This window comes from Macrobrachium rosenbergii, chromosome 43 (genome assembly GCF_040412425.1).
Source record: "Macrobrachium rosenbergii isolate ZJJX-2024 chromosome 43, ASM4041242v1, whole genome shotgun sequence".
In the NCBI taxonomy this organism is placed as follows: Eukaryota; Metazoa; Arthropoda; class Malacostraca; order Decapoda; family Palaemonidae; genus Macrobrachium; species Macrobrachium rosenbergii.
The window spans coordinates 45,071,625-45,083,737 of NC_089783.1; positions in this window are offsets into that span (position 1 = coordinate 45,071,625).

Consider the following 12,113-nt stretch of genomic DNA (forward strand, 5'->3'; position numbering starts at 1 on the left):
GGATAATATTAACAAATCAAATAATGACGTTTTACGGTGCAAGACATTCCTTGGCAAACTTTTTCTCCATCTCATGTGAAAGCATCATAAATGGTAAATACATGAAACGTTGGTCAGTGTCGATATAAGCCGAGCAATAACTTTAAAGGAATATAGGTCCTAAAGCATATAAATATTTGCGTAAACAATGTGGAATTCCTCTTCCTTCAGAGAGTGCTTTAAAACGTTGGTCATCAAAAATAGACGCGGAACCGGGCATTTTGCAAACAGTGCTTCAAATGTTGAAAGAAAAGGGTCATTCAATGAATGAATATAAACGATTATGTGTTATGTCTTTTGATGAATGTACAATTTCTCAAATCTGGTCCTACGATAGGGAATAGACGAATTATTTGATCCACAATCTAGAGTGCAGTGTGTAATGATTCGAGGACTTACACAAGCATAGAAACAGCTTGTTTTTTACAATTTCAACACCAATATGACCAAAGACTTATTATACAAGTTAATTGTAAGTGTAGAGAGTATTGGTTTTCCAGTGGTAGCTATAGTAAGTGATATGGGCCCTACAAATGTCAGCCTTTGGAATAGTATTGGCATAAGTACAGAAACCATTTCATTCATTTTCAAATCCTTATGATTCGGAGAGAGGTGTATGTATTTGCCGACCCCCTCATCTCATTAAACTAATAAGGAATAATTTTCTTGATTATGGCTTCCAGTTAAGTGATGGAAGCTTTGTTCAAAGTGAATGTGTACGAGAAATTATCAAGAAGAGTGTAAGTGATTTACGACCCACCTATCCGTTCAGCTTCTATCAGAAACTACTTCAAAAGCAATAGACTTTTATGGAAAACAAGGACTTTTAGAGAGCAAACATTGGAAAAGTACTCGAGATTTTATCAAACTTGCTGATGCATGGTTTGATTTATTCAATTCAAGAGTTCCTTATGACAAAAAGGCACAAAGAAATGCACATGGGTTGCAACTGACACGACAAAATAAAATTCTGGAGGAAATGAAAAGCGTTGCTAAAACAATGAGAGTGTGTGGGCGTAAACGTGAGCCTGTATCAGTTTCAGAAGGAATTATCATTTCGTGCAAATCTTTGCCCTGTTATATGAAATGGTGAAAGCTAAATATGATGTATCATACATATTAACTTACAGACTCAATCAGGATGGATTAGAGCATATGTTTGGATGCATCCGACAAATGGGCATTTGCTACGATCATCCTTGTCCGGTTACATTTAAGAGAAGAATTAAGTCATATCTTCTCGGTAAAGACATTTCTATAATGGGAAGGAATTGCAATAACCCTAACCAATGTAGTGATGCCACGATGTGTAAAGAATCATACATTTCTCATGATAAGAGTGAAGATGTGGCAGAAAAGGATTTGGAAAAAGAGCTCTCTATCTCAGCCATGGTGTTTGCTTCCATGGAGGAAAAAGATTTTATCACAGAAGACGACAATACATACGATTTGGAATTTGAAGAACAGACAAGTACTTTGTCACATGTTGCAGACAGAGAGGGTCTTCGGTATGTTGGCGGATACATGGCCTCAAAATTTCCTAGGTATCAATTTCTAGGCTGCAAGTTGGAGAATAAAAGTGGCACTTGGGTTAGCGTTATTGAGAGACAGCAAAATAAGTTAACATTGCCAAGTAGGGAATTTTATGAAAAGCTGAAAATAATGGAAAAACTGTTCAATATTCATCATGGATATGATACTCTTAGGCCAGGAAAGGGTAATGTGCAAGCATTATCACTCATTATTGAAAAACATGTAATGCTCCCAATGGATATAATAACATTTTTCGTAAGATGTCGCATGTTTTTAGAATGAGAGTGTTGAATAATAAAATTGTATCTAATAGATCAAAATGTAACAAAATACTCAAGCTTTCAAAATAATGGATTTGTACTTTTGTAAATAAATATCTCCATATCATGGATTAGTATTGATTTTTCTTTGCCTTATGAATTACTTAATAATATGTCAAATACTCTCCATACCCATATGCTTAAACAATTAAACACATATATGAGTGTCTGTGCATATATGTATTCATTCTTGCATTACATAAAAAAAAAGAAAAAAAGACGAGTACAAAGAAAACATCAACAAAAAACAAGTTCATTTCCGGGTCGCCTATATTCCGATCGTCTGACTGACCCACTCGACTTGTGTTTGACCGTTTGGACACCAGCAGAGGGATTAGCTACCCCAAACTTACCCCCACCATAGAAGTGAGCGTACCTCTCTACTCTCTTTACCTTTGGTACAGACATGGGTATGGGTATGGGTATGGGTCTGGGTATTCTGTAGGTATGGGTCTGGGTACGAGTATGGGTATGATACGTAAATGGGTAAGGGTATGGGTATGGTACGATTATGGGAACTAGCAAATGCGAGCGATAGCGAGCATCTGGTTTAGCCTTTAAATTTTATGGTCGAACAACAAAATATATGTAATGTAATATGGCAATAACTCTCTGTAGCTACGTGCTTGAAAAGTTGATTTCAAAAATCTACGAAAGTCTTGGAATCTCACTGTTCCTTGCTCTTCTTCATTGCCCAAAACGTTCGAATACTTGCTTTGTTAGGGAGTGGGATAGGATTTTCAATCCGCTCTCGAGCACAGAGCGGTTTAGCCATGTCATCATAAAGCATATTGTGCTTTTGTTGATCTAAGAATTGTATTATGAATATAAATGGTAATGTGTCTAGTGTAGTTGAACGAAGATAGGCATTTGGGTTGGCAACCATATATATATTATATGTACATCTATCTATGTATCTATCTATATATATATGTACATATATAATTATATATATATACATCTATATATGTATTTATATACTAATATATATATATATATATATATATATATATATATATATATATATATATATATATATATATATATATGTATATATATGTGTGTACGTTCAAAAATTCATTGTTAAAAGTAATTATCTATTGGCATTTGATTGTTTTCTTTTTATTGTTTTAGTTTTTCGTATTCTCCTTTGTTTAACAAAGACATTACAGAGTTGACTTTCAAAGTCCATGTTAAAATTAGTTTCCCTTCAGACATTTTTTATTTGCACTGAATTCCGGCAAACTGGCTTCAAAGACCGCAGTGTTGAGAAAGCAACGATTTTGGAAGAGAAACACCTTTCCAACTTCACCATACTTGAGTAAATAACTGCGTAATATCTCTGTTGACCTCAGTAAACTATAATGGAAACGTGAAAGCGTTGAAAATCAAATAACAAAAGGCCAATGGTTAACCTTTGATATAACAATGCGTGTATGAACAAGAATATCTCTATTGGAGAAGCAAATCCACAGTTAGTATATGTACATAATATATGTACATATACATAACTGTGATTTGCTTCTCCATTTAAGACTCATGCTACTATGAGTATTTTTTAAATATCTCTATTATTAGTATTATTATTCAGAAGATGAGCCCTGTTCATACGAAACAAGCCCAAAAGGGGCCACTAACTTGAAATTCAATCTTCCAAAGCATATGGTGTTCAATCGAAAGACGAAACAGTAGGTAATGGGAAATACAGAAAGAGAAGACCAGTTACATATTGAGATGTTGTTGGCATCCAGACAGAGAAACAACATTCCAAAAGCCGTAGAACAAAAGATCAGAAACATATGATAATAATGTCATGTCTTCATTGCTGCGAGAAATTCTCATTCTCCAAGTCCCTAGCACGTTCCGGATGAGCAGGATGTTACAGCAGTCCTACTATCCTTAGAGGATGTAGCTCTCCCAAAGGATACCAAGAGAGGAAACTGGGTTTTCACGTTAAATGAACGAGAGAGAGAGAGAGAGAGAGAGAAGTAAAAAGAATTTTTTTTATTACTTGGCATAACTAATATTATTTCTTCTTTATATTAGGTACTGATGAGCTAAACAGATTTCGACAATCACGTGCAGAGAGAATCTGAAACGATTAGTTGAAGAATCATTTGAAGAAAATAGATCAGTATGTGGTGAAGAAATTCATGTTGAAAATGGAGGTTTCATTCGTGCAAGATTTGGATGACGTAGATCAGCAAGATGAAACAAAGACACTGGAGGATGTGCAGCGCCAACTAGAAGAGGTTATGCAGGAAAGAAATAATCTCATCTCAGAAAAACAACAGTGGGAGAAAGAAAAGAGAGTGTTAGTGGATAATATTAACAAATCAAATAATGACGTTTTGCGGTGCAAGACATTCCTTGGCAAACTTTTTCTCCATCTCATGTGGAAAGCATCATAAATGGTAAATACATGAAACGTTGGTCAGTGTCGATATAAGCCGAGCAATAACTTTAAGGAATATAGGTCCTAAAGCATATAAATATTTGCGTAAACAATGTGGAATTCCTCTTCCTTCAGAGAGTGCTTTAAAACGTTGGTCATCAAAAATAGACGCGGAACCGGGCATTTTGCAAACAGTGCTTCAAATGTTGAAAGAAAAGGGTCATTCAATGAATGAATATAAACGATTATGTGTTATGTCTTTTGATGAATGTACAATTTCTCAAATCTGGTCCTACGATAGGGGAATAGACGAATTATTTGATCCACAATCTAGAGTGCAGTGTGTAATGATTCGAGGACTTACACAAGCATAGAAACAGCTTGTTTTTTACAATTTCAACACCAATATGACCAAAGACTTATTATACAAGTTAATTGTAAGTGTAGAGAGTATTGGTTTTCCAGTGGTAGCTATAGTAAGTGATATGGGCCCTACAAATGTCAGCCTTTGAATAGTATTGGCATAAGTACAGAAACCATTTCATTCATTTTCAAATCCTTATGATTCGGAGAGAGGTGTATGTATTTGCCGACCCCTCATCTCATTAAACTAATAAGGAATAATTTTTTCTTGATTATGGCTTCCAGTTAAGTGATGGAAGCTTTGTTCAAAGTGAATGTGTACGAGAAATTGTCAAGAAGAGTGTAAGTGATTTACGACCCACCTATCGCTTGACTGAAAATAATTTATGTGTTAAGGAACAGCACGCATGAATGTGAAGAAAACCGTTCAGCTTCTATCAGAAACTACTTCAAAAGCAATAGACTTTTATGGAAAACAAGGACTTTAGAGAGCAAACATTGAAAAAGTACTCGAGATTTTATCAAACTTGCTGATGCATGGTTTGATTTATTCAATTCAAGAGTTCCTTATGACAAAAGGCACAAAAGAAATGCATATGGGTTGCAACTGACACAACAAAATAAAATTCTGGAGGAAATGAAAAGCGTTGCTAAAACAATGAGAGTGTGTGGGCGTAAACGTGTGAGCCTGTATCAGTTTCAGAAGGGAATTATCATTTCGTGCAAATCTTTTGCCCCTGTTATATGAAATGGTGAAAGCTAAATATGATGTATCATACATATTAACTTACAGACTCAATCAGGATGGATTAGAGCATATGTTTGGATGCATCCGACAAATGGGCATTTGCTACGATCATCCTTGTCCGGTTACATTTAAGAGAAGAATTAAGTCATATCTTCTCGGTAAAGACATTTCTATAATGGGAAGGAATTGCAATAACCCTAACCAATGTAGTGATGCCACGATGTGTAAAGAATCATACATTTCTCATGATAAGAGTGAAGATGTGGCAGAAAAGGATTTGGAAAAGAGCTCTCTATCTCAGCCATGGTGTTTGCTTCCATGGAGGAAAAGATTTTATCACAGAAGACGACAATACATACGATTTGGAATTTGAAGAACAGACAAGTACTTTGTCACATGTTGCAGACAGAGAGGGTCTTCGGTATGTTGGCGGATACATGGCCTCAAAATTTCCTAGGTATCAATTTCTAGGCTGCAAGTTGGAGAATAAAAGTGGCACTTGGGTTAGCGTTATTGAGAGACAGCAAAATAAGTTAACATTGCCAAGTAGGGAATTTTATGAAAAGCTGAAAATAATGGAAAAACTGTTCAATATTCATCATGGATATGATACTCTTAGGCCAGGAAAGGGTAATGTGCAAGCATTATCACTCATTATTGAAAAACATGTAATGCTCCCAATGGATATAATAACATTTTTCGTAAGATGTCGCATGTTTTTTAGAATGAGAGTGTTGAATAATAAAATTGTATCTAATAGATCAAAATGTAACAAAATACTCAAGCTTTCAAAATAATGGATTTGTACTTTTGTAAATAAATATCTCCATATCATGGATTAGTATTGATTTTTCTTTGCCTTATGAATTACTTAATAATATGTCAAATACTCTCCATACCCATATGCTTAAACAATTAAACACATATATGAGTGTCTGTGCATATATGTATTCATTCTTGCATTACATAAAAAAAGAAAAAAGACGAGTACAAAGAAAACATCAACAAAAACAAGTTCATTTCCGGGTCGCCTATATTCCGATCGTCTGACTGACCCACTCGACTTGTGTTTGACCGTTTGGACACCAGCAGAGGGATTAGCTACCCCAAACTTACCCCCACCATAGAAGTGAGCGTACCTCTCTACTCTCTTTACCTTGGTACAGACATGGGTATGGGTATGGGTATGGGTCTGGGTATTCTGTAGGTATGGGTCTGGGTACGAGTATGGGTATGATACGTAAATGGGTAAGGGTATGGGTATGGTACGATTATGGGAACTAGCAAATGCGAGCGATAGCGAGCATCTGGTGGTTTAGCCTTTAAATTTTATGGTCGAACAACAAAATATATGTAATGTAATATGGCAATAACTCTCTGTAGCTACGTGCTTGAAAAGTTGATTTCAAAAATCTACGAAAGTCTTGGAATCTCACTGTTCCTTGCTCTTCTTCATTGCCCAAAACGTTCGAATACTTGCTTTGTTAGGGAGTGGGATAGGATTTTCAATCCGCTCTCGAGCACAGAGCAGGTTTAGCCATGTCATCATAAAGCATATTGTGCTTTTGTTGATCTAAAATTGTATTATGAATATAAATGGTAATGTGTCTAGTGTAGTTGAACGAAGATAGGCATTTGGGTTGGCAACCATATATATATTATATGTACATCTATCTATGTATCTATCTATATATATATGTACATATATAATTATATATATATATACATCTATATATGTATTTATATACAATATATATATATATATATATATATATATATATATATATATATATATATATATATATATATATATATATATATATATGTATATATATGTGTGTACGTTCAAAAATTCATTGTTAAAAGTAATTATCTATTGGCATTTGATTGTTTTCTTTTTATTGTTTTTAGTTTTTCGTATTCTCCTTTGTTTAACAAAGACATTACAGAGTTGACTTTCAAAGTCCATGTTAAAATTAGTTTCCCTTCAGACATTTTTTATTTGCACTGAATTCCGGCAAACTGGCTTCAAAGACCGCAGTGTTGAGAAAGCAACGATTTTGGAAGAGAAACACCTTTCCAACTTCACCATACTTGAGTAAATAACTGCGTAATATCTCTGTTGACCTCAGTAAACTATAATGGAAACGTGAAAGCGTTGAAAATCAAATAACAAAAGGCCAATGGTTAACCTTTGATATAACAATGCGTGTATGAACAAGAATATCTCTATTGGAGAAGCAAATCCACAGTTAAGTATATGTACATAATATATGTACATATACATAACTAATGGTTTGCTTCTCCATTTAAGACTCATGCTACTATGAGTATTTTTTAAATATCTCTATTATTAGTATTATTATTCAGAAGACGAGCCCTGTTCATACGAAACAAGCCCAAAGGGGCCACTAACTTGAAATTCAATCTTCCAAAGCATATGGTGTTCAATCGAAAGACGAAACAGTAGGTAATGGGAAATACAGAAAGAGAAGACCAGTTACATATTGAGATGTTGTTGGCATCCAGACAGAGAAACAACATTCCAAAAGCCGTAGAACAAAAGATCAGAAACATATGATAATAATGTCATGTCTTCATTGCTGCGAGAAATTCTCATTCTCCAAGTCCCTAGCACGTTCCGGATGAGCAGGATGTTACAGCAGTCCTACTATCCTTAGAGGATGTAGCTCTCCCAAAGGATACCAAGAGAGGAAACTGGGTTTTCACGTTAAATGAACGAGAGAGAGAGAGAGAGAGAGAGAGAGAGAGAGTAAAAAAGAATTTTTTTTATTACTTGGCATAACTAATATTATTTCTTCTTTATATTAGGTACTGATGAGCTAAACAGATTTCGACAATCACGTGCAGAGAGAAGAAATCTGAAACGATTAGTTGAAGAATCATTTGAAGAAAATAGATCAGTATGTGGTGAAGAAATTCATGTTGAAAATGGAGGTTTCATTCGTGCAAGATTTGGATGACGTAGATCAGCAAGATGAAACAAAGACACTGGAGGATGTGCAGCGCCAACTAGAAGAGGTTATGCAGGAAAGAAATAATCTCATCTCAGAAAAACAACAGTGGGAGAAAAAAAAGAGAGTGTTAGTGGATAATATTAACAAATCAAATAATGACGTTTTACGGTGCAAGACATTCCTTGGCAAACTTTTTTCTCCATCTCATGTGGAAAGCATCATAAATGGTAAATACATGAAACGTTGGTCAGTGTCGATATAAGCCGAGCAATAACTTTAAGGAATATAGGTCCTAAAGCATATAAATATTTGCGTAAACAATGTGGAATTCCTCTTCCTTCAGAGAGTGCTTTAAAACGTTGGTCATCAAAAATAGACGCGGAACCGGGCATTTTGCAAACAGTGCTTCAAATGTTGAAAGAAAAGGGTCATTCAATGAATGAATATAAACGATTATGTGTTATGTCTTTTGATGAATGTACAATTTCTCAAATCTGGTCCTACGATAGGGGAATAGACGAATTATTTGATCCACAATCTAGAGTGCAGTGTGTAATGATTCGAGGACTTACACAAGCATAGAAACAGCTTGTTTTTTACAATTTCAACACCAATATGACCAAAGACTTATTATACAAGTTAATTGTAAGTGTAGAGAGTATTGGTTTTCCAGTGGTAGCTATAGTAAGTGATATGGGCCCTACAAATGTCAGCCTTTGGAATAGTATTGGCATAAGTACAGAAACCATTTCATTCATTTTCAAATCCTTATGATTCGGAGAGAGAGGTGTATGTATTTGCCGACCCCCTCATCTCATTAAACTAATAAGGAATAATTTTCTTGATTATGGCTTCCAGTTAAGTGATGGAAGCTTTGTTCAAAGTGAATGTGTACGAGAAATTGTCAAGAAGAGTGTAAGTGATTTACGACCCACCTATCGCTTGACTGAAAATAATTTATGTGTTAAGGGAACAGCACGCATGAATGTGAAGAAAGCCGTTCAGCTTCTATCAGAAACTACTTCAAAAGCAATAGACTTTTATGGAAAACAAGGACTTTTAGAGAGCAAACATTGGAAAAGTACTCGAGATTTTATCAAACTTGCTGATGCATGGTTTGATTTATTCAATTCAAGAGTTCCTTATGACAAAAAGGCACAAAGAAATGCATATGGGTTTGCAACTGACACAACAAAATAAAATTCTGGAGGAAATGAAAAGCGTTGCTAAAACAATGAGAGTGTGTGGGCGTAAACGTGTGAGCCTGTATCAGTTTCAGAAGGGAATTATCATTTCGTGCAAATCTTTGCCCCTGTTATATGAAATGGTGAAAGCTAAATATGATGTATCATACATATTAACTTACAGACTCAATCAGGATGGATTAGAGCATATGTTTGGATGCATCCGACAAATGGGCATTTGCTACGATCATCCTTGTCCGGTTACATTTAAGAGAAGAATTAAGTCATATCTTCTCGGTAAAGACATTTCTATAATGGGAAGGAATTGCAATAACCCTAACCAATGTAGTGATGCCACGATGTGTAAAGAATCATACATTTCTCATGATAAGAGTGAAGATGTGGCAGAAAAGGATTTGGAAAAAGAGCTCTCTATCTCAGCCATGGTGTTTGCTTCCATGGAGGAAAAGATTTTATCACAGAAGACGACAATACATACGATTTGGAATTTGAAGAACAGACAAGTACTTTGTCACATGTTGCAGACAGAGAGGGTCTTCGGTATGTTGGCGGATACATGGCCTCAAAATTTCCTAGGTATCAATTTCTAGGCTGCAAGTTGGAGAATAAAAGTGGCACTTGGGTTAGCGTTATTGAGAGACAGCAAAATAAGTTAACATTGCCAAGTAGGGAATTTTATGAAAAGCTGAAAATAATGGAAAAACTGTTCAATATTCATCATGGATATGATACTCTTAGGCCAGGAAAGGGTAATGTGCAAGCATTATCACTCATTATTGAAAAACATGTAATGCTCCCTATGGATATAATAACATTTTTCGTAAGATGTCGCATGTTTTTTAGAATGAGAGTGTTGAATAATAAAATTGTATCTAATAGATCAAAATGTAACAAAATACTCAAGCTTTCAAAATAATGGATTTGTACTTTTGTAAATAAATATCTCCATATCATGGATTAGTATTGATTTTCTTTTGCCTTATGAATTACTTAATAATATGTCAAATACTCTCCATACCCATATGCTTAAACAATTAAACACATATATGAGTGTCTGTGCATATATGTATTCATTCTTGCATTACATAAAAAAAGAAAAAAAAGACGAGTACAAAGAAAACATCAACAAAAACAAGTTCATTTCCGGGTCGCCTATATTCCGATCGTCTGACTGACCCACTCGACTTGTGTTTGACCGTTTGGACACCAGCAGAGGGATTAGCTACCCCAAACTTACCCCCACCATAGAAGTGAGCGTACCTCTCTACTCTCTTTACCTTGGTACAGACATGGGTATGGGTATGGGTATGGGTCTGGGTATTCTGTAGGTATGGGTCTGGGTACGAGTATGGGTATGATACGTAAATGGGTAAGGGTATGGGTATGGTACGATTATGGGAACTAGCAAATGCGAGCGATAGCGAGCATCTGGTAGTTTAGCCTTTAAATTTTATGGTCGAACAACAAAATATATGTAATGTAATATGGCAATAACTCTCTGTAGCTACGTGCTTGAAAAGTTGATTTCAAAAATCTACGAAAGTCTTGGAATCTCACTGTTCCTTGCTCTTCTTCATTGCCCAAAACGTTCGAATACTTGCTTTGTTAGGGAGTGGGATAGGATTTTCAATCCGCTCTCGAGCACAGAGCGGTTTAGCCATGTCATCATAAAGCATATTGTGCTTTTGTTGATCTAAGAATTGTATTATGAATATAAATGGTAATGTGTCTAGTGTAGTTGAACGAAGATAGGCATTTGGGTTGGCAACCATATATATATTATATGTACATCTATCTATGTATCTATCTATATATATATGTACATATATAATTATATATATATATACATCTATATATGTATTTATATACTAATATATATATATATATATATATATATATATATATATATATATATATATATATATATATATGTATATATATGTGTACGTTCAAAAATTCATTGTTAAAAGTAATTATCTATTGGCATTTGATTGTTTTCTTTTTATTGTTTTTAGTTTTTCGTATTCTCCTTTGTTTAACAAAGACATTACAGAGTTGACTTTCAAAGTCCATGTTAAAATTAGTTTCCCTTCAGACATTTTTTATTTGCACTGAATTCCGGCAAACTGGCTTCAAAGACCGCAGTGTTGAGAAAGCAACGATTTTGGAAGAGAAACACCTTTCCAACTTCACCATACTTGAGTAAATAACTGCGTAATATCTCTGTTGACCTCAGTAAACTATAATGGAAACGTGAAAGCGTTGAAAATCAAATAACAAAAGGCCAATGGTTAACCTTTGATATAACAATGCGTGTATGAACAAGAATATCTCTATTGGAGAAGCAAATCCACAGTTAAGTATATGTACATAATATATGTACATATACATAACTGTGGATTTGCTTCTCCATTTTAAGACTCATGCTACTATGAGTATTTTTTTAAATATCTCTATTATTAGTATTATTATTCAGAAGATGAGCCCTGTTCATACGAAACAAGCCCAAAAGGGGCCACTAACTTGAAATTC